This window comes from Catharus ustulatus, chromosome 1, assembly GCF_009819885.2.
Source record: "Catharus ustulatus isolate bCatUst1 chromosome 1, bCatUst1.pri.v2, whole genome shotgun sequence".
NCBI classification, from domain to species: domain Eukaryota; kingdom Metazoa; phylum Chordata; class Aves; order Passeriformes; family Turdidae; genus Catharus; species Catharus ustulatus.
Genome location: NC_046221.1, coordinates 18,166,210 through 18,187,897, shown reverse-complemented (window position 1 = coordinate 18,187,897; position 21,688 = coordinate 18,166,210).

Here is a 21,688-nt window from a genome sequence, read left to right as displayed (position 1 = left end):
GGAGAAAGAGAGAGTGAGAGAGGATGGGGGGAATAGCTACCAACAGATGGGATGTTGTCCTCAGGTCATCCGTCGATGTCTTCCACTGTGGGGAGAAAGAGATCTCAAAAGTCTCTTCAGAAAGTAATCATTTTTATAGTCAGTTTCCAAGGCGAGTGGCCTCTGGCCAAAAGGTGGGGAGATTTATGGACTATTGTGTTCAGAGGCCTGTGGCTTCAAGAGTCAGGTGCAGGAACAGGACGCTATAACCAGTACTCTGCTCGAGAGCAGCGTACCATGGCAAAGCACCAAGCACACCTATACACAGTCCCTGGGCAAGCATCCACCTTGGCCAGACCGGCAACTCCTGTCCAAAGCGAGAGGTGGGGGTCTCAGGGTCTCAGGGTCTCAGGATCTCCAGTCATTTCGATGGTTGTGAGGCAGATCAGGCAATCTTTGGACTGACCCTATCACAGGCCCACATGAAAAACCTGTTCTGGAGCCAGGAAGAGCATGGTTGAGCGATGTGGAGGCTTGGTGAGCACCTGGCCCTGCTCCTCTGGGGCAGGACCCACCAGCCTCTCTGCCTGGCCACCATGGTCAAACCCTTCCAGAGTTTTCTATGAAGCATGGTGTGTTCCCTTCTTGGAGACTTTATCTGAGTCTAAAGATGCATGTGAACTACTGGGGCAAGAGAGTGAAAAGCAAAATATGAGTCTTGAAAGACTGGGGTAGCTCAGTTTTCTGAGATGCATAAAGAAGTTTTAACATTTCTAATTTAATTTTAATTGTTAATCTCTTTATTTGCCATTAAATTAATCTTCGGCTATTCTAATTTATGTTGTCTCTTTCTTTTCTTTTTATATCTATTTCCTGTAGATTAACAATGTTATTAATTCAAAGGGTATAGCTATCAAACATAATGAACAAATAATTTAATGGTCCAGAGCACTTTCTTAAATTATTACTTTTAGGAAATAGGTTAAATGGTTACTAGGTTATAGTGAGTCAGTAAGAAAGAATTAAATAACCCATCTCTCCTTGGTTTGGTCTATATTAACTGCCTCATGTTGCTTGCTGTAGCTCTCATCTGCTGCCTGCACCACCTTCCCATCCCACAGTTAACTGCTTCTTTCTTGTTGTGAGCAGGAGAGGCCTTGGTGAGGCCATTTGGGGAGCAAGTCAAGATCTCTAAAGTCAGTTTGTGGAAGGCTGCTTAAGCTACTGCCACTGGAAATTGAAAGTTATCGTGTCAGTCTCATGCCAGAGAGTGAATAGGTGATGCAGTTCTTGTAATGCATAACTTCTCTGCTTAAAAGTTGAAACTGAGTCCATGTTTACACATTTGAATGTTTCATACTTAAAAATAAGAGTCATTATCTGTAGTGGCACACTAAATAAATGGCATTTTTCCCTCTTCAGAACACTTTTCCTCTGGAGAATTCCGCAGCAGCAGTATAAGGCAGTTGCTCTTTTCAGAATATGTGATTTCTTTCCTGTCCCTGAACTTTTATCTCACTGAAACAAATATTTTACGATTAAGAACACTTGGTCACATCTGGTACATCTTAAAAAGGGTTACTTTTCCAAGAATAGCATGCAAACATGAAATCAGAATCACAAGCAGATGTTTGCTAATATGGCCATAGATAACCTTTCAGTTTCATGTTTAATTTTTATAAATAACCATCTGTAAAGAATGCAGATTAATCAAGAACAGAGATAATTTCTGTCTGTGTTAATATGTTAACTTCACTGTGTTGCTGATGTTGTACTTATTACTATAAAATAGCATTATTTATTATATAAAATTTTCAGCTGCTGGTTACACAAAAAGAGACATATTTGTCATTGCTTTTTGCAACCTGGAAATGTTTGCTTTCCTTTAAAGAACACAGAATGATTATCTGTATCAAAAAAGTTGCTGATTTGGCTTAATTCTTTCATTCATTGATAAATTACTTGTCAGAATTCTGTGGAATAGAGGGAATATCTGGATTTTTGTTTGCCTTTGCATTTTTAGTAAGCTTGACATGGCTCTTGCAGTTGGGCTGGTACAAGTGAGGTATTTGCTCCCTTGACTGCTGGCCTCAAAGAAGCATAATAGCTTATTAAAACAAAAATCTGTTTCATAAGGCAGACCAGTAGCCTTTTGTTCTCCTCTCATAATATTCTCCTTTTAACTTATTTAAGTAGGTTTTGGATAGTTCAGTGTACAGATGCAGCTGACAACTTTTCCTTCAGTGAAAAGCCTGCCTGTCGGTGCTGCAGCAGGACACAAAGGCATAAGCTATGCTGCCTCTGCCTCTGCCCTTCCAGAAGGACACAGTGGGACCTTAACTGGTGGCAAAATGTGTTCAGATGCCATCATAGGGAAGGCATGACCTAGGACAATGTCAGAAGTGTCCCTTAGCAATAAGAGCTGTGGTCTCTGGATGCTCCAAGCATGAGGCAGCTGCCATCTGCTTTCTGCTGAGGTATGCAGTACGAGCCTTTGGGGCAGCTCTTGGTGTTTTGGGAACTCAGCATGGCAGTGACTACTCGTGAATCTGAAAAATGATTGTTGGCAGAGGCAAGTTTGGGGAGGAGTGCAAGCTAGCGAATCTGCTTACTCAGAGGATGAATCTTGTAAGGGAGAGGGGTGAAGTTCATTAGTGTGGTGCTGCCTGGGCTGTGCCACTCGTAGGACCCTGCAAACCCCCTCCCCTGGCTCCAGAGAGCTGTGCAAGACCAGTCAGCAATTAGGCAGGTGGAGAAGGGTGAGAAGGGTTAAGTGCCAAAACAGGTTAATGTGAGTAAGCGATCAACCCACAGAAGGCGTATGTTTGGGGCTTTTTTTTGTGTGTGTTTAATTATTTATTATTTTTAAGTTTAGAAACTTTGAAACATCTCACTTGATAATATTGACATTCCTTAGAAAAGTAGGTGCACATGAGTATAGCAAGTACATCTCAGCATCCAAATTTGTAGATGACGTAAAAGAACTGTTTGGGAAAGATAGCACAGCACTGAGAATTCATTAGAGCATTGCTTGCATTATAGTTGAAATACCTTCAAAGAGAAACTAACAATTGAATTAGATCCAGAAGCAGAAGAGCCTTGCAGGCATTAGGGAAGGGGTGGGTAGAAGCTTATGTGTTAGCAAAATATCTCCAGCTAGAATATTATTTTGTATCCCTTTTCTGTAGTTTGCTCCCTTGGTAATTTACAAATGGAAAATAAAATTTAGAATTATAGCTGATTAGATATTGTGAGTTCCCAACAAAGCATGTTTGTGTTCTCTGTGCAATTATTACAGAGTTGCTGGGTACAACTTGGTAGATGAATTTGAGTTATCTTTTGTGTTCAAGCAATTTAGTCTCTTCTGTTTTATAAGAAGAATGGACTATGTTCTCCTCCAACTACAGCACTCTTTAGATAAAGGATATTTTATGTTGTTTTTTTTAACCAGTAATTATTTTTCAATTTTATACAGAAAATTAACCTAATTCAATCAAGTGTAGCCTGTACAAAAGATTTTGATTTTACCAGTTGTGATTGTGTAGACTGTATTCTGGTTTAAATAAGCAGTGTTGCTATTCTCAATTCTGAAGACATAAACCCAGCTACTCTCTCTGGCTCCTTTTCCTTCTCCTGGCTCACTTATTTGAACATATTCAAGTACTTTGGCCCTTTCAATCCTAGATGTGAATCTGTGGTTCTTGCTAACAGATTGTCTGGGCAATACTGGAGCATTTTGCCAGTACCATGCTCCTTTGATAGGAAGCTGGGGCAAGGAGAGCTGGAAGCACTGGGATTCTGCCTTTTGCTTTCTCTTAAGGTAGTTGGAAGCTCGCTAATGCAGCCAGCCTTTTGTGGGTGTGACCAATGATTCCCTACTGTCAAGCAGTGTTCTTAAAACTACTTTTGTTATGAAATTTTGAGATAATAGGCTGTGTTTATCAGCCTACAAGGCTTTATGAATATGAAATGTTGTCTTCATGTTTGCAAAATATCCATTAAACCACTTAGACACAAGTTAAAGGGCAAATTGTAATTACACAATTTCACGATTATAAGCCGCACCATTTTGACTAAAATTTTGGTCTGAACCTGGAAGTGCGGCTTTATAATCAGGTGTGGCTTATATACGGACAAAGAATGAAAAGTCGCTGTTTTAGTTTGGAGGACAGGTGTCTGCTGAGAAAGGCAGGAGCTTTTCTTTGAAATGGAGAATGTAAACCCACTCCCTCCAAATTATTATAATTTTGAAATCAAGGGGCTTTCAGGCAAAGATGCAGGAATTAGGAATAACAGTTCTTTTCTAGGGAAATTAAAATAGAAATACAGTACTACAAAGAAACAAACCCCAAACGCTGACAAAGTCAGAGTACAACCTGACACCCTGTCAGGCAGGGTGTTGGTAGCAGTCCCATTAAATGGTGGCTGCATCCTCCTGCAGTGACAGATGTGATTCAGTTGGAGCAGTGCTCCTGTACAAGGTGCAGTTTCCCTCCAGAGGTCCAGTGGTGATGTGGAGAAATCCGCTTTTCCTCTGGAGTCCAGTGGAGAAAGGGGCTACCTTAGTGTCCCAAAACCTCTGTTTTTTATCTTGGTAAGAAATGTTGGGCTCTTTCCCCTGGCTGGAGCATCTCCCAATGGGATGCAGTAATTTTATCAGTCCCACAGTGGGACTCAATGGCCATTAGCAGAAAATGACTCGCTGGAGGAAGGATGGGTTGTGAAAAGATAAAGAACAATGCCCTGCCTGGTTTCAATGGATGGCCCATTAGCAGAATATCTCCCACTGAGAAAAGGATCACTGCCCCCACCCTCAACAGATGGTGATAGAACAGATAGCTTTTATCACACTCTGTATTGTAACCCAAGACAGTTGCCGACACCCGGACATACGGCTTATACTCAGGTGCGGCTTGTAATTGTGAAATCAGTGTACATCTCAGCCTTTCAGTGGATCCACATTAATTGTTTGGTGTACTTTTAAAAATGGTCATTATTTCAAGATATTGTCACCCTGAACCTAAATCATGTTAATGGCATTGATAATCTTTAAACTCGTACTGTTCTTGAGCAATGGAAATAATGTTGTTCTTTTTTATTTCCTTCCTTCTAGATATAAGGTTTAATTTGAAATGACTAGAACTAACAAATGGATGAAGCCTGGAAATGGGTATTGGTGAAATAAAGCTGAAATAAAATTTTAGAAATGCTGAGAACTCAGAATTTCTTTGAGCATATGTCAGCTCTACCTTGTGATGAAAGGACAGCTGATGCTTTGAGAGGTTGGATCATGTTTGCTAACTTGTGGCAGAGGAGGAGAGAGAAGACTCAGGTGTGAGAAATACGACACCAATTAACTGGATGACTGTGGTTAGATCTATTGCTAATACAGTATCTAAATGTTGCCAATGCAGTGTATAACATAATCAGGTCTGAAGGATTATACCATAAACAGGTTCAATTAGAAATGTACAGGTTTGCAGTGTTTGACTTGCAGAATGCAAAATTACAAGGCTACAAAGCACCTCTGTGGCTACTTTTGGATTTTATATCTGCACATGACCAGATCTTAGTGATGGTACTCACCTGTCCAAAAGTGTGTGTTCCCTGTCTTCAGACTGGATGTACCCTGCATGCATCTCTGCCTGGGGAAGGGGTGAGGGTGAGATACACCTGGAAGCTGCCTGCAACTTTAGGAGACCAGCTGGCCCAGACTCCAGCATTTTAGATCCTTTTGCAGATGAATCTGTACCAAAGTCAATTGCAGTCATCACAGCTTCCCCGTCTCTGGAACGCATTAATTATGTGGACATACTGACAGTTCCTCCTGCAATTCCCACCTGGCATTCTAATCTTGGGAAAAATCACATTGCCAATCAGAGACAATTGCAAGGAAGGGTGTGTGTGTGTGTGGGGGGAATAGGACTCACAGACCTGACTGTCTTTCCTTGCTGTCATCTAGATGCTACAGGGCATTTCCACTGTGTTAAATATATTTGGTTTTGAGATCATTGCAATATTTTTCTGAAGTGAATAGTTGTTAAATTGCTCATGCTTCCAGCTTTAATTGCATTTTAACAAACAATGTTTTGGTTAGTCATCCAGATGAAGTGTTGTTTGCAGCATTTTCAGTTGTGGCTGTCTGTGGGAGGCCAGAAACCAGTGCTGGTTTCCAAAAGGGTTTCAGCCCACTCACTCTTGTCTCACTTCTTTCCTGTTTTAGGTTTCCTGCCGTTCCTGTGCTGTGATGCCCCGGAATGCCTCATGGCAGAGCCGCCCGGCCGCCCCGCTGGAGCGTGGCGCTCCCCTGTAGAGAGCTGGGTGAGTGGAGCCTCATCCTCGGTGTGCCAAAGGCTGCCCACCTGCATCACCCATCCTACACATCCTACCAGCCTGCTGACATGGGCTGGTCTCATCAGCCCCTCCTTGTGCATCTTATCATGTTCTCCTGGCTTCATGTTCACTGGAGGAGGGTTTGATGGGAAGGGGTGGGTGCATGTGTTTCTTATTTCTGACATGCTTTGGGACAGTTTCCTCTGGAGAGATGATTGTGTGTTAGATGGATAGGGAGGATATACAGCTAGAACTACGAGGAGTAGGAGATGCTCACTAAGTTGTGAATTATGCCTTCATTGTTTTTATGTATATATACACACACACAGAGAAGATAAACATTGGGGTGAGGAAGGTGGGTTAGAGGAGATGCATTTGAAATGCCCTCTTACTCTCCTCTTTAAAGAAATTAATTACTGGAATTTCCTTATCTTTTTTCTTCTGCCATGAACACTGTTGATTTTTTTCATGTGCTATGAACCCTATCAGGTCTTCCCTGTACTGCTCAAATTTGTTAGATGTGGCTACCTGTCATGGAATATTTACTCTCTATGTGGTACTCCAGTTGTATAATTTCCCTCTTGCAAAACTGGTGGGTGGCTGGGGCCTCCTCTTTGACCCTCTAAGGCTGGCATTTGGCTGTTTTCAGTGCCTGAATTGGACTTGGGCCTTTCTTTATGATTGTATCAGTGTATAGAGTCTGCTGTGTGAGTCTTGCTGAGACACAGAAAGCCCTGCTTACACTTCTTCTATTTGGGAATCAATCTAGATATTTACACATTCATGTCTGTGGTTTTATAGATGATTGACAGCTATTAGACAGACCTGTGGACTCCTTGATCTAGATCCTTCTAACAGCCCTGGCAACAAGTCCCACGGGTCTAAGGAGAATCTCTAGGAATTAATCCAGCTGTCCTAGAGGAAGGGCAATTACTCATTGACATCTGATCATTTGCTTTAACTATCTATATGGACAGGAAGGAGAGAGGTACCTCAAAGGAAGAAATATTCTCTCTTTGTTTTTCTACAGCAAAGAGCTATCTTGGGCAGTCTGAAGCCTGAATATGCCAAGCAGATCTGAGAAGAAATTATCCTATTTTATGCAGATAATGCAGTCTGATGCTGAGACAGTTCCTCAGACCTTTGGTTTAGGAAACTTCTAGATTACTGATGGACTGTTGCCTTTTGGATTTCATTTAGGCTTTGGCAAGGATGCATTTTGATTCTCTGAATTCTGCAAGGTCAAATACTAACGTTTTTTATCTACTGCTGTAGTTGTTTTAGCAAGCGCCAGTTCACTTATCCAGTGGTGGACATTCATTGCTAGTTTCTGAATTAATGGGTGGAGATACTGATTTTGAAAAATAGTCTGATTCCCAGGAAATGATCTTTCACAGCCATGTTGTTAACTGATTATATCCTCTCTTGTCCCATCATCTTGCTTGGGAAGAGATGATTGTGAAGAAGAGGCTTTTCTGTCTACAGGCCCACAAATTCAGAGGAAGGTTGAACCTGCTCTCCTGCCTTCCCCTGGGGTGGAAACTAAATGGGTGAGAGATGTGTCTGCATGGTCAGGGTTAATAAGTTGTTGTGTTAAACTCGACCACTCTGTGATCTTAAAGCACCGTCTGTGGACTGCTGTTCTGGTGTCTCAAGGCTGGTGCACTGGGCAACATCTCGGAGATTTGCAGCAGTGGTGGGTGATTGCTGTTGCTGACAAGAAATGTGAATTTTTGTCTAATCCATGTTGATGTGAAGCTGCATGTGAAATCATTGTCAGCAGAGCTGTATCAGTACATTGGTAACAATCACTTGAACTGATGACCAGGTCCTGCTCAGGCAATAAACGTATTGAGGTCTGAGGTTGCAGTCTGTGGTTGTACTCTTATTTGCCTATTGGGCTGATGATGTCAGCAAACTGCTCCTCTCATCTTGAGCTCTCACCAGGAGAATTATCTCATCATCAGTTTTTGTGATGCTATTAGCGCAAATGTTTGAAGCTGTCTCTGTTCACCATGCTTTGCATTCATTACTGGCTGTCTTGAGAGAGGCTGAGTTTAAATTCACCTTACTTCAAACTGAACTCAGTTTGTAGTTCTGAGGTACAGACTCTGAGTCTCTGCAAGACACCTTCTTTGAATCTGAAGCATTTTTTAAAAGTAGGTTTAGTACTTGAAAATTGCTTCCCTTTTGGGATTTTGCTTCCAGCCAAAGCTGGGAGATAGCAAAGCTTTGAAGTGGGGCCTGGGAAGGTGGTGTCTCGGTCTTTCCCTCACTGTCTGGTTAGTGACACTACAACCTTTTGTACCTGCTTCAGGAAATATTTTTTCAGTCTTTTAAAAAAAATCTTTCCATAGTTGGTTATTCACTTCATTAATTTTATTTGGAATAGGGTAGATGTAATTCAGTAGAAATTTGCCTTATGGTTGTTTTTAATGGTGTGAGCAGTTTCCAGTAGTAGATTTTTTGGGGGTCAGTTGATTCACAACCAGCCATGACTGGCATTCACAGTGATTTTTGTTTTTGCAAATACTGATTTTGACCAATATGGTTACATCAAATGAAATAGATTCATTTTAGGCAACCTAATCTCAAAATGGGAATGACTGTGTGGTGGGCCAGAGCTGCAGCTCATGGAAGTTTCCCAGCCTTGGCTGAACTGATGTGGATTCTCAGCACTGAGCTGGAGTTTTCCTTCAGCACAGTACAGTGATTTTAGGAGCTGAAAGGGAGCAGCTGCAGTAGCTGGGTTAGCTGGAGTTGAAAGCTGTTGAGCAGGTTGAGCTTCATTAACTTGGCATTGCAATACCTCTCCCTCCCTGCCACCACTCCTGGGCTTGTTTTTGAACAACCCTGTAAAAATGATGGGGTTAGAGGGAATCTTGTGATTCTTTATGGCTATTTATTGATATTTTCCTGCTGCTATCAATATTTGCTACATATATTTGGCTAGTTGCATTACATCCTCATCACTTACCAAACTTGCATCTTGCATGTTCAGAGAGTGTTTTTCTTTTCACTTCTGTTTTTCAATTTTTTTATTTTCTGAGTGTAGTGGGGAGTGTGTGTGCGCACTCCTGGTATCTTTTGCTTCAAGTTTTCCTTCTGAGTCCTTATCTCTGCATATATATTTATATTGAGTATTTGTATTTTGAGTGCCCAAGTTGGAAATTGACTTTCCTTGATAGTGTGCCTAAGGTATTTGTACCGTGTCTTTCGTGTGCCTGTGTGCACAAGCAAAACAGATGTACCCGATAAACAATTTTTAATTTCTCTCAGTCATTTAAATGGGTCAGAATTATTTTTCTTTGCAGATTTTGCCTTTGTCAGCATGTTCCTCTCAGACCTGTTTTTTCTTCTTATTCTTTTGTGCATTTCTCTTATGCTTTCACCTTCCTTTGGAAATCAAAGGAAACATACTAGTTTATGGCACTTCTTTTTCTGCCCATTCCTCCTTTTCATTAATTTCCTTCCTTTCTTTCTGGATAACTGTAACCTTTGCCCATCCTGTGATGGGATACTTGTGTCATGGATGTTCTTGTGAGGTGCTTGAATTGTATGGGGGAAACTGCATCCTGAACAAATGCCCAATTTCCTGATCTTTTAAGCTCAACCTTGTTTTTTTAAAAAGTGCTTTACAAAGTACATGTATGTGTGAGCATCTTTACTTCATCAGTCTGGATTTGTTCTCACACCTGGCAAGTCAAGACACTTGGCACTGAGAGCATTTCCTTATCTCTGCAACCTTTACATACATATATAAACAAATTTTGTAAGATACACTTCTGAAAAGTGCAACATCCTGAGAGAGACAGATAGCCTGTAAAAAGAGGTACTGCAAGACTCTTTTTGCTCTTTTTCTTGTGTTCTCCAAGATGTAGTTCTTAGTAGCTCCTGGATTTTGACACACTGAAGAGAGCTGTGATGAAGAAGCCCCTTATTCTTCCTTGTTTTTTCATGCTGCAGCAGATTCATTCACTGTAACCTCAGTTCTGTAGCCCTCAGCACTGCCCTAGTACATTCTTGGTGTAATCATAAAGCCATCTATTTTAATTGGAGACTTAAATTAGACTTAAATTTATCTGCATTTTGAGATGATAGTTCCACTCCTTCCTCCCCAGGCTGTAGAAATGCTGTGTCTTCCCTGAAATGCCAATAAGGAGACTACCTACCATCACTGACCTGAGAGGCTGGGCACAGCATTTGCCATGAGCATGACTTGGGCAGTGTTAACACGGTAAATGGATGATCCCTCGTGGTCAGCCACAGGGCACCACACTTCTCCTTAGGCAATGAGTTTTTTCCCTTTTTCAAGGCAGACACATCTGCATAGGAAGATGAAAACAGACCCCAGCTTGTAGCCTGAGAAGCAGAGTCCTCACCCAGCTGGGTGTTGATTCCCACCATCAAAAGCTGAGGAGGTATTATTTTCTTTCTCTCTCTTTCTCGCTCTTTCTCTCTCTTTCTCTCTCTTTCTCTCTCTTTCTCTTTCTTTCTCTTTCTCTCTCTTTCTTTCTCTTGGTCTCTCTGTCTTTCTTTTTCTCTTTTTCAGGACCTTCTGAGGAGGAGAAAAATGTTGTCTTTTAACATAGCCAGTCTTTCCCTGAGGTGGTATCTTGAGTAACTGCTTGATTTCTTAATCTTTTTTCCTTGTGAGCTGCAAAGGTTTCTTGTACTCTGAGCATCTGCTTACTCCTTCCAAGAAGGATGTTTACTTTCCTCTTGAATAGGGGAGGGTGGATTTTGGACCCTCACAAACTTGAGGAGGGTAGCTAGTTTTGCATTCAGAACTGTAGAATAATGTGGTTTTAGCAGTGGGGAGTGTGATTAGGGAAACTCATTGGATCCTAGTCTGAAGCTGAAGTCCCTTCCATTACTGTAAGAGATGAGGGCTGAACAGGGAGGTGTCGGGATAGAGAGGTTTCCTATTGCTTCTGTGAGGAAGTTTTATTTGCTCAACTTCCACCAGTTAACGATCAGCTGATGTTTGCTATTCCTGCAGAGCTGGCATTGGCATTGGCACTGTTGTCATGTGCAGGGCTTCCTGCCCAAATCAGGATTAGGTCTGATAACATTTTGTGTCAGTAGCTTGAACCTGGGACCAGCCCCTCGCTTCTGCATTTTCTCCTGAAGGTGTTTTGTCCCTCTCTTATCTATCACCATTTTAGGAAGCATCCCAACCTGCACTGCCAGTGCTCCTCTGCAGAGTGTTTATTGTTGGAAAGGCCATAAATTCTCCCTCAAAGCCCCCTCCTGGTTTTGTGTCAACACACCGTTTCGCTCTGGATTTTCTGTTTGGTTGGTTTTCTAACTGCTAACCTTCCACCTAACTGTGGGGCTGAAGTATTCCTACAGCTTTTTAGTTTTCAGGATGGTCTAGGGACATGCTACGAAGCTTCTGATGTTTTTCTGATTGCTGGCCACAGCCTAGGAGAATCAGCAGCATCACCTATCCTCTGCTGAGCGCTGGGAGTCTCTCATCCAGTTTCTGCCATGAACTGAGCTGTTGCTGGAGTATCAAGAGGTTATTTGGCCTTAAAGTGTTGAGAGAGGTAAAAATGATTTATCAACTTTTTTTCTTGAAAATGTCTGATGAGACATTTCACCAGGAGGAGCAGAGGAGCAGAATTCAGGGCTGTCAGTGCCACCCAGGTTTAGAGGAACATGTTGTGGAGCAATGTGATGCACAAGCAAATATTGTAAAATGCAGCAGCTGTCAGTCAGTAACATCTCATACTGGGTTGTTTTAAAATTACCCTTTAGCATATCCCAGCATTTGTGGAAAAAAAATAAAATCAATGCTGGAATTTTGATGATGAGATATAATGTGGGGAAAATATTACAGCAGTCAGGTTTGTCAGCAACATTCAAATGCTTTTCTCTGTACCATTTTTATTGCTGTTTTAATTTTAAAATAATCTTAATCTTTAATCTTAATTTTAAATTAATTGCCCCTGTAATGTATAGTCCTGACTACTTTGCATCCAATATGACTTCAGGACAAATGTCTTCAATACAGAGATTCATTCTGGTATATTATTTTTCTGTTAAAATAATAATTTAAAAAGAATGCATGGAGTATGGTCATAGCTCCAGAGTGGATGTAAATGTTGAGCAGTCATCATGGTAGTGCTGAAAAATATTTGTGTAAATAAAATGTACTTCTTTGGGTTTAGGGTGGGTTTTTAAAAAAGAGTAAAACAACCCCATATCCACAAATCTGGTAGTTCTAGAAGGCTTGGAAGCATCTAGACTGCATTGTGATGAGTAATTTTGGTATTTACTCTCAGAGAAGAACATGGTTAGTAGGGTCTTTGTCTTGAAAATTATTTTTACCATGATGAAAAATGTCTCATCTGTCTGTTTCTTTTCCATGTCTATACTATTTGTGTCTTTTATTTCTTTTATTAGTAAATGAGAGGGGAAAATGGGAATAACTGCAGGAAATAGATGAAGGCACAGTAAACAGTACTATGGGAACAGTAAATAAAGCATCTGTTTTTGATTTTTCTGTGAAAGCAAGAAGCAACTGGAGCAAAACACTTGTTAGATATTTTTTCACTTCTATATCTGCTGTCACGCTTCCCCTGCTTCTTAGAGTTTCTCTTTTTCTCGAAACAGTTGCTTCATTGAAACCAAGACTGAAGCCTACAAAGGAGCCACAGTGAAGGGAAAATAAAGGACAGAGATTCCAAATGTTGTTGATCTGGGCTGGATTTTTCTGTAGCGCTGTGCCTGGTTTGGGATCCGGCCATGACCCTTCCCGGCAGCGCGTGTTTGCGAGGCTGGAGGCACCACTCAGTTACTGGAGAGAAATCAGTGTGAACCTGACACACAGCTCAGCATTTTCACAGGTGCAATGGGTCTGCAGCATAGCCTAGGGATGTAAAATAGAGGGCTGTTTAGCATTTTGCTCGATGATTTGTTCTTTGGCTCCCCTCCCCTCCATGCCCTGTTATGGTTCCTGTTACAGCGCAGAAGCCAACACGGGGCTCTGCCTGAGGCTCTCCCAAATCCAGGCATGCACCCCTTTTGGGGCTGGCCTGCATGGCAGGGGCTGGTGGTTAATCCCAGCCCCTGACCATGGGGCAGTGAGTAAAGCAGTGCAGAGTTTGAGAGCAACATCCTGGTGTTGATTTGGAACCAGGGCACAAACCCAATACAGCTGCAGTCAGCAGCAGGGCCCCCAAATCCCGTGTGATTGATGCACTTCCTGACACTTCCCCTCTCCCAAGGGATGTACCAGGGAGCTGGTGGCTAGTGGATTTATGGCTTGCAGATCAAGGCTTGCCAGACTTGCCAGCATGGTATTAGTGAGGAGTCTTTCACTACATTGTAGTGGTATCCTGGAGGTTTGTTTGCTGTTCCAAGCTTTTCACTGCAAAATGGTATTAAATGAGAAATAAAAATGGAGAGGTTTTTTTAAACATGAAAGATTTTAAGCAAAACCCATATATCCATCTACCAACTTTTAATGTTTTTATTCCTTTAATATTAAAGGCTAGAAGTCTATTGTTTTGGGGTTTTTTTTTTTCAACTTTTAAAAGTGAGTCTCTTCTGCAAACATCAGACTTGAAGAACTAAGACTTTGAAAGAGCCAGATGATATTGTGAGAGTCTGGAGGGAAAAATATGGTGCTTATAACACTGTAGATAGCTCCTTAAAGTACTCCCTCTGCTTCCACATCCTTTTATTCTGGGACATAAAAGAGAAACCTGAGCCAATACAGGATTACAGAACTGGGTTACAAACCTGAAGCTAGGCTATTTGTAGTTAAAGCATCAGAAATTTATTTTGTATGCTTATTTTGGTTTAAAAATTGTATGCATTTGGAAAACTGTCTCTCCCCATGAGAGCTCTTCCTTTCAAGTAATTAATTCAAGACAGTAAGCAGCAGAGACAATGAATTGTAAAATTTCATTGCTGGTTTACAACAAGAATTTGAACCTCATCCATCTGTCATCAAAAAAAAAAAAAAAAAAAAGCCTTTCAAAAAGCAGATGGTCTTGTAACTAAAACAGATCTGAATTCTGGCAGACAGGGTGAGAAATGTGCATTGTGAAAGCAGGGGAAAAACTGCACTGGGAACTATTCATCTTGGTGGAATGCTCTAGCCATGAATACCTTTGCTAATTCTGCCTTGCACAATAGTGATCTTCAGAGGGCAAAATCTGTATCTTCCCTTCCAGCAGAGCTTGTATGCACATTTTCTGAAAGGTATTTTATAGACAACTTAAGTGCACTTTGTGCATGTTAATTAATAATGCCAGTTCTCCATCATTTAATGGTACTTCGAATGACAACCAAAAAAGTCATCCTCAAACTTGCTAGAGGCTTGTTTCTGCCTACTACTCTGCTTTGTGTTTTACCTAGTTGAAGTTGTAGATGTATCACTTCATTCAGATTCATTCTCTCTAGGAATTTCTGAGTTATTTAATCAGCTTCATCAGATTAATTGGCTGCAGTGGATAAGGAAACTCAATGTTGCTTGTGCCACAGATACCACTGATAACTGAAATTCCTAGGGGCTGTCTGTGCCTTTTGCATGAGGCTTGGAGTTCAGTAGACCAGCACACTATTAAAATAATTTTTGTAGTTACTGTCTGCTCAAAATCACATTGAACCTTCTCTCAGGCCTCAGAAATGCTTTCTGGAGTTATTGTAGCCTCTTCATTGACAGCTTGTGTTTTTTTCAATAGTACATAGTGGAAATTCTCTCAGTTGAAAAATACAGTTATAGTTCAACACTTCCACATCTATTGTAGGAAAAATCATTAACCACTTTAGGCCTAGTCTTTGGTATATCCTATGTTTAAAAAAAGATTAGAAATCTGAAGTAAAGATAACAATTGCTATCTCTTTATGTCCCAAAAAGCAGGGAGATGATCATGAACAGGAAAGTTGGTAGCATGATGTGGAGTCTTTGGGTGGAAGTCTCCTTTGTGCAGTGCTGGTTTGTGCTGCTGACTGAAGCAGAAAGCTGGGAATGCTCTGTGTAGGCCCTTGGGATGAGTTCTATGCCAGAGAGGCAGCACTTGCCATGCAAATAAAAGACAAACAAAAGTTTTTTGCATGATTGATGAATACGTTGTTTGGTTGAAGGGGGCCATCCTCTTTCTCCATGTCTCTTTTGGTCATACTTCCTTTCACTGTTGTTCTGTCTCTTGGCATGCATGAAGCATGAGTTAAAAAAAACTGGGCACAGCAAATACCTTTCAAACTATCCCAAGGAAAACAACCCTGATAACTGTCTCTTCTAGCTATTTAACCAAATGATCTACATCAGAAGATGTGAATAACCTTGAAATAGTTCTGTGTATATAGGAAGGCTTCTTCCAGAGCCATCAGTCATTTTGTTTTACCCAAGGACCTAAAAACAGTCATAGCTCCTGCAATCTTCATCTTCATACATATCCCACATTATATTTATGGGAACCTGAAAGTTTGTGAGCTTTTAGTCTTCCTAAAATACATGAATAAAAGATGTGAATATTGGTGTGTGGGCTTTTCTTGCACTGCTAATACAGTTCCATGGCTATGGTATCAATGTACTTTAAAAATAATTCCTTATATTGCATGTCATTACATTTCAGTGACCCACAGACTGAAATGTCCTTGCCTTGATAAGTGAAATATTAGAAGGAAAAAATCAAATTTCAAATCTAATCTCTGCCTAGAGCAGAATTTGGACTGTGCCATTTTACCTTGGGAAAGTTTGTGAAGCTGTGGCTAGAGGGCCTCCCTCAATGCTGTATAGAAGGTACATCCTTTGGCATCAGTAGCAGTTTTGTGGAACAGTTTGGTTTTGTTTGCTGTGACCACTGGGGCACTGCCTGGAACAAGAGACCCCCCTGTCACACCCCTTGTTTTAGCAGGGTGTGTATGTTCTGATACAGAGCCCCAAAGAAAGGTAAGGGGAAAGGGGAGTCCCTGTCCTGGAGCACTTGGTACTCCAGAGCACACTCCACAAGGACTGGGATATGTGCTTAGGATCCCCTCAAGGCGGGAAGGAATTGTATCCATGGACCAGCCACCTGCTCTAGTGGAAGATGTCGCTGCCCACGGAAAGGGGTTTGGAACAAAATGAATTTAAATGATCTTTAAGTGATTTGGGATCTCCCAATCTAAGCCATTCTATGTTCTGCACAGCTCTTGAGTTTGATAGCTAAAAGAACAAGACAACACCCCATTTTCCTTCAGCTCCTGTTAGCTACAGCCTTGTACAGGAGTGAAATGTCACAGGCCATGCAGCCATCTGGAGCACAGTCACCTCCGCTGGCTGGAGGGGGCCTGGCTGTCCACTCTCTTCTGCCTGTGCTGGGACTGGATGCTCACACCTGAATTTCAGGGGCTTCATTTTCCTGCTGAAACCGACACCAGTTCCTGCTGCAGCATGTCCTACAGTGATGTACCTTGTTTTGTGTCAAAGGGAAAGTTTAAACTTAAAAATTTCTTCTAATTTTGGTGCAATGCCAACTTGAAGGGTTCCTGAGCTTGTGTGCACTGCTTTCTATGTGACACAGCTACCAAATTAAACCAATAAGAATTGAAGAGCTGTGGATGTAGTGCTGAGGTACAGTGTGGCACGAGTATGTTAACATATACTTGGTTTTCCTTATTGTCTGTGTTATTGTTTCATGTTTGCTTTTGTTTAAGTATTTAGCCCTATTTAAAATTCGTCTTGCTCCTCTTTGGGATGCTTGTGTATGTTGGTCTGCTGTGGTCTTTCTCTTGGCAATTTCTTGGTTATGTTTGAGTAAGCAGAAATGTTGCAGCTGTCCAGGTTAGTCATCACTGCTGCAGCACTAGCCTCAGATGTGTTGGGTTTTTGAGGACAAGATAATCAGAAAAGCTTGATTTCTGCCAGAATAGAACAGCTTCCTCCCTCTGCTTTGACTTCCCTGCTAACAGATCACAGAAAGCTGCTGTTGGCAGTGGGAGGGGACTGCAGGGTGTGAGGGCAGCCGAGCCCCGAGCTGCTGTGGGATGCAGAGCCCCAGAGAGGATGGGAGAGCTGGCACTGCCCCCCTTTCCAGATGTGCACCCTGCTCCTTCCAGCACATCTCTGGTATGCTCTGGTAGTGCTTATGCCGAGAAGCAAAGCTACAGAATCCAGAGCATGTGGATGCTGTGATTGGAAAGTTTACCTCTATTTTTTTGTCACTCAAATGCAAACCTTGCTGTAAAATGTTTATTTTTCATACAGCTTCGGGAGTGCCTTCAGGTCACATTTAAATGTTGAATTTTTTGGGTGTGAGTCAGAACATGCTGTGTTTGTCAGAACTATTTTATTCAGATCTGCTAATGGATTCAAGAAGAAAATAGATTTTGCAATTCTGTGCATGTCCCAGAATCTTCTTTCTCAGACTGATTTATCAGAGTTTGAACCCCGCTCCCTGGCTATTGTCATTCACACTTCTCAAGACTGCATTTTTCAGGCTATTGATGCAGTAATTTCTTGAAAATATTAGTGGAAAAATGAGGTTTGGAAGGAAGATCGGGCTTTTAGTCTTGAGACAGGAGTAGTGAAGGAAGGAAGAAGTAGAAATTCATAGGCATTTTTGCTGTCATAAATTTCTGTGGAGTTTTTGAAATAAAATGAGTTCTAGGTCATATGTAGATGTGTGGGCTTTCTTCTTTTCTTAAAAGGAGAAAATTGAGACCTTTAGAAAATCTGTTAACGCATCATGTCTGAGTATCACAGCCCCTGAAGGACTTCATCTCTCATTTAATTTCTCCATAAGATGTTGTATTATAGATTTTATATCTTATCTATATATGATATTTTCTTGAGATCTGATTATGCATTATTTATATATACATTTAAGATATTTCTGTGTTAAGGCATCTCTGATGCATCCAAGACCAATTTTTGGCTACTAAGTAAATAATATGGTGAATATTTTTCAGAATGTGGTGCTGCTTAGAAACTTTGTACCTTTAGTATGTTGTGTAGGGATACCTTTGTAGTAAGTATTCAGTGTAAATTAAATTATGGACTGAGGAATAAGATCCTGCATTAGCAAGCTGAAATTCTGCAGGCTCACTCTTTGCTAAGACCCAGCCTTTCATGGAAAAGGCAATTGCAGAGGGAGAAATAAAACCTGTGGTTATCTTACAGCAAAGGATTAAAACTATCCCACACTGGTCTGGGAAACAGTGTGGCCATGAGGGAAGGGGTGATAAATTCAGCTGACTTTAATTTGCCAGAAGTCATCCTGTCTTCTCCTTTAATATTAGCTGTTGGAGAGCTGTGATTAAGTGATCTTCCTCCTGATAAGGGCTCACTGAGAAGTGGCTGACAGGTAGAAACAGCAGCCAAACTCCTGCATGTTTTAGAAGGTGTTTGCTGATGCTCAGCATCCCTTGTCAGCACTGTTGATAAGCGCTAGTGCAAACAGCCACCCAGAATTTGTCTGGCAGCCCCGTGAAGGGCCAGATGAATTGTGCTATGCACAATGTGCTAATTGTCACAAATTGGCTACTCTTGGTTGGGAATGACAGGGTGAGAGTGTATGGTGGGTTTTTTATAGTCTAGTTGTCACATACTTAGCTTGTACCAGTTTTATTTTGAGAACAAGCATTTAGGATTTTTTTTGTACATTGTCAGCAAAGGGAATTTTTGTTAACCTCAGAAATACTGTTGATTAACTACAGAAAAAAAGCAGTTTTATTTAAAACTAATTTAAAAGTGCAAGAAAAGTTCTGGAATTCGACATGAAGAACTTTTTTTATTGCTGAAGTGTTTTAAAAATATTTTAGGAAACATTTATTTTTCGTTTCCAGAACCTTGGAAAGTTAGAAATTCCTTCTGTCCCAAAAGGACCTGTCCTCCAAAAGCTGGCAATAGATTGTCCTTTAGATCCCCTCAGAGCTGGGTTAGATATCTTCTTTCTTCTCAAAAGGCAGAGCCTGTTCTTTCATTTGCTACCCTCCCCCCTTGACACTAAAATGCTGTTAGAACAGTTCAAGCCCACAAGATGGGGATATAAGGAATCATATCCAGAAATGGGCAGGAGAGAGAATGTGTGTGTGCTCTGTGTGAAAGCACTCAGGAGAACGAAGCCCTTCTGTCTAAGGGGGGAGCTGGGGCCCTGTTCAGCTGTGTTTGGATGGAGGGAGGTGCTGGGGTGTTCCTGGTGCCCAGGCTGCCCTGGTGGCACCTGCTGCTGTGCACCAGCCCTGGTACCACCCAGGAGTGATCGTGGTGACCCATCAGACTTGGACAGAACTCAGCTCTAGGCTGCAGGGCAGATGTAGCTGATGTTTCTGAATATGCTTTCTTTTCTTGTCATGAACCACAAGGCACTTCTAACACTGTTCAGAGCTCACTGCTCCTGTTACAGCAAATAAGCATCCTGGCACAATAAGGGCTGCCTCTGCTTGCCCCAAGCTAAAGACACATAAGAAATGCATGTTCATGCTACTAGCTGCTTGTCCTTTCCCAGCCAATTTAGGATTGAGATCCTAGGAGCTTCCTGAGTACATTCATTTCTCTTAGAAATACAAAGCTGTTACCTTTCTTCCTTTGTCCAGCTGCAATTCAGAAAGAAGAATGAGGGAGGAACCACAGGCGCAGGAGCAGTGAAAACAAATGTGAGGGCAAGAATGCTTCATGGTACTATTCTTTGCTATAATACAGCAAATAATAAAGTGCTCAGTAGTCATAACACTACATGTTTGCTATGCTGGGGAGATTGGCAGACACTGAGAGAAGGAACAGCATTAAGAGAAAACAATACTTTGGCATGTTTGTTTTCTGTCCAGGAGCCCAGGAAATGAGGAGAGTGAATAAACAGAAGCAAGAAGATCCTGTATAGTCAAATTGTGCTAAATTGCCTTGTCAATTGAAAGCAGGTGAATGGAGAGGGCAGGATGTTCAGTGGGATTTGAACAGCACCTTAGGCAGGAAACAATGAAAAAAGCTTAGCAATTGAAAGGGTGTTGGGGTCTTCTTGTTTGTTGTTTCATTTTATTTCAGTTGGTTTTTTTCCGAAGTTTTTTAGTCTATTATATTCCCAGTGGTAGAATCCTGTATTGCTCTTTCATCTAGCAAAAGTGATGGTTACAATAATGGTCACTGTAATACTGTGTGAAGCATGAGAGAAATGCAAGAACAGTCTGAAGAAAGAAACAAGTTTATTCCAATTAAGAAAAGCAGTGGATGGATTGCCATTCAACTTCATGAAGCAGAGCTGCATGCACTCCTTTTTGACTTAGACTTTTTTCTTTCTTTCTCCTTTCTTTCCCTTTCCCTTTCCCTTTCCCTTTCCCTTTCCCTTTCCCTTTCCCTTTCCCTTTCCCTTTCCCTTTCCCTTTCCCTTCCCTTTTCTTTTTAATCTTCCCCTCCCCTTGCCCCACTTTTTTTAAAGGGAAGCATTAAATGTCAGGAAATAATTGTTATATAATCCTTGAAGAATTATGCTCTTTAGAGCTGTTGAACTTAATCTGGTTTAAATCACAGTGAATTCTTAGGTGAGTTTATAAAAGTACTTGTAGAGATATCTGCAATTTTACCATTTATGTAGTTAAGTTTTTCCCTCTTGGCTCTGTGCTTGGTGTCCATGAGTGCCATGTGCACATGGATTCAGGTGCCTAAGCCAGGATTTAGTGCAACTGATGTGTTGTTGGCCAAATATATTTGGGTTGGGTTTCTGTCTGGGTTTTCTAGCCCTTCTCAGAAGCTACAGAAGTTCTCAGTAGCAGAGATGCTCTGTGGGACAGTCAAAGCTTGGAGGTTGTAGAGTGCACTCTGGACTTTTGTGAGGATCTGATATTTCATACCCATGTGGTCCTTAGGTTTGGGCTTTAGAAGGCATGTTCTTCTCCAAATCAGACATGCTGGGACTCATCCATGTGCTGGGACTCTGGGCACAGGCTGTCAGCTCTCCCTCATGTTACAGCATCAGCACTGTGTAGCACAGGCATTCCATCTGTAGGACAAACATTTTCTGGTGTGTCCTAAAGAACCATTGGGCTTGAGGTGTGATTGAGGGAGAAATGTAATGTTTCTTGCAATGCAGGAGTTGGGACAATGGGGCTGAATAGTCCTTCCTGGCCTTAATATCCATGAAATTGTAGATCTGTTTTACTGAGGGCTTGACTTTGAGGGCTGATTTAGCACTGTGCCCTGCAGAAGGATATGGCACACTTTGGAGGCATTTTCCAGGCTAACTAGCAAGATGGAATAACTCCCAGTTGCACAAATCATTAGAAGCCTTCAGTGGTATCCACAGACTGCTAAAGAGGGTGGAATAAATAAAATGAGCCTTGTCCTTTCATTGTAGCTGCTGAAAAATTGCTGGGGATTCCTGAAATAAAATGTGATTCTACCCCATCTTTCTCTTATGCAGTTTTAACTCAGAGATTTATGCTG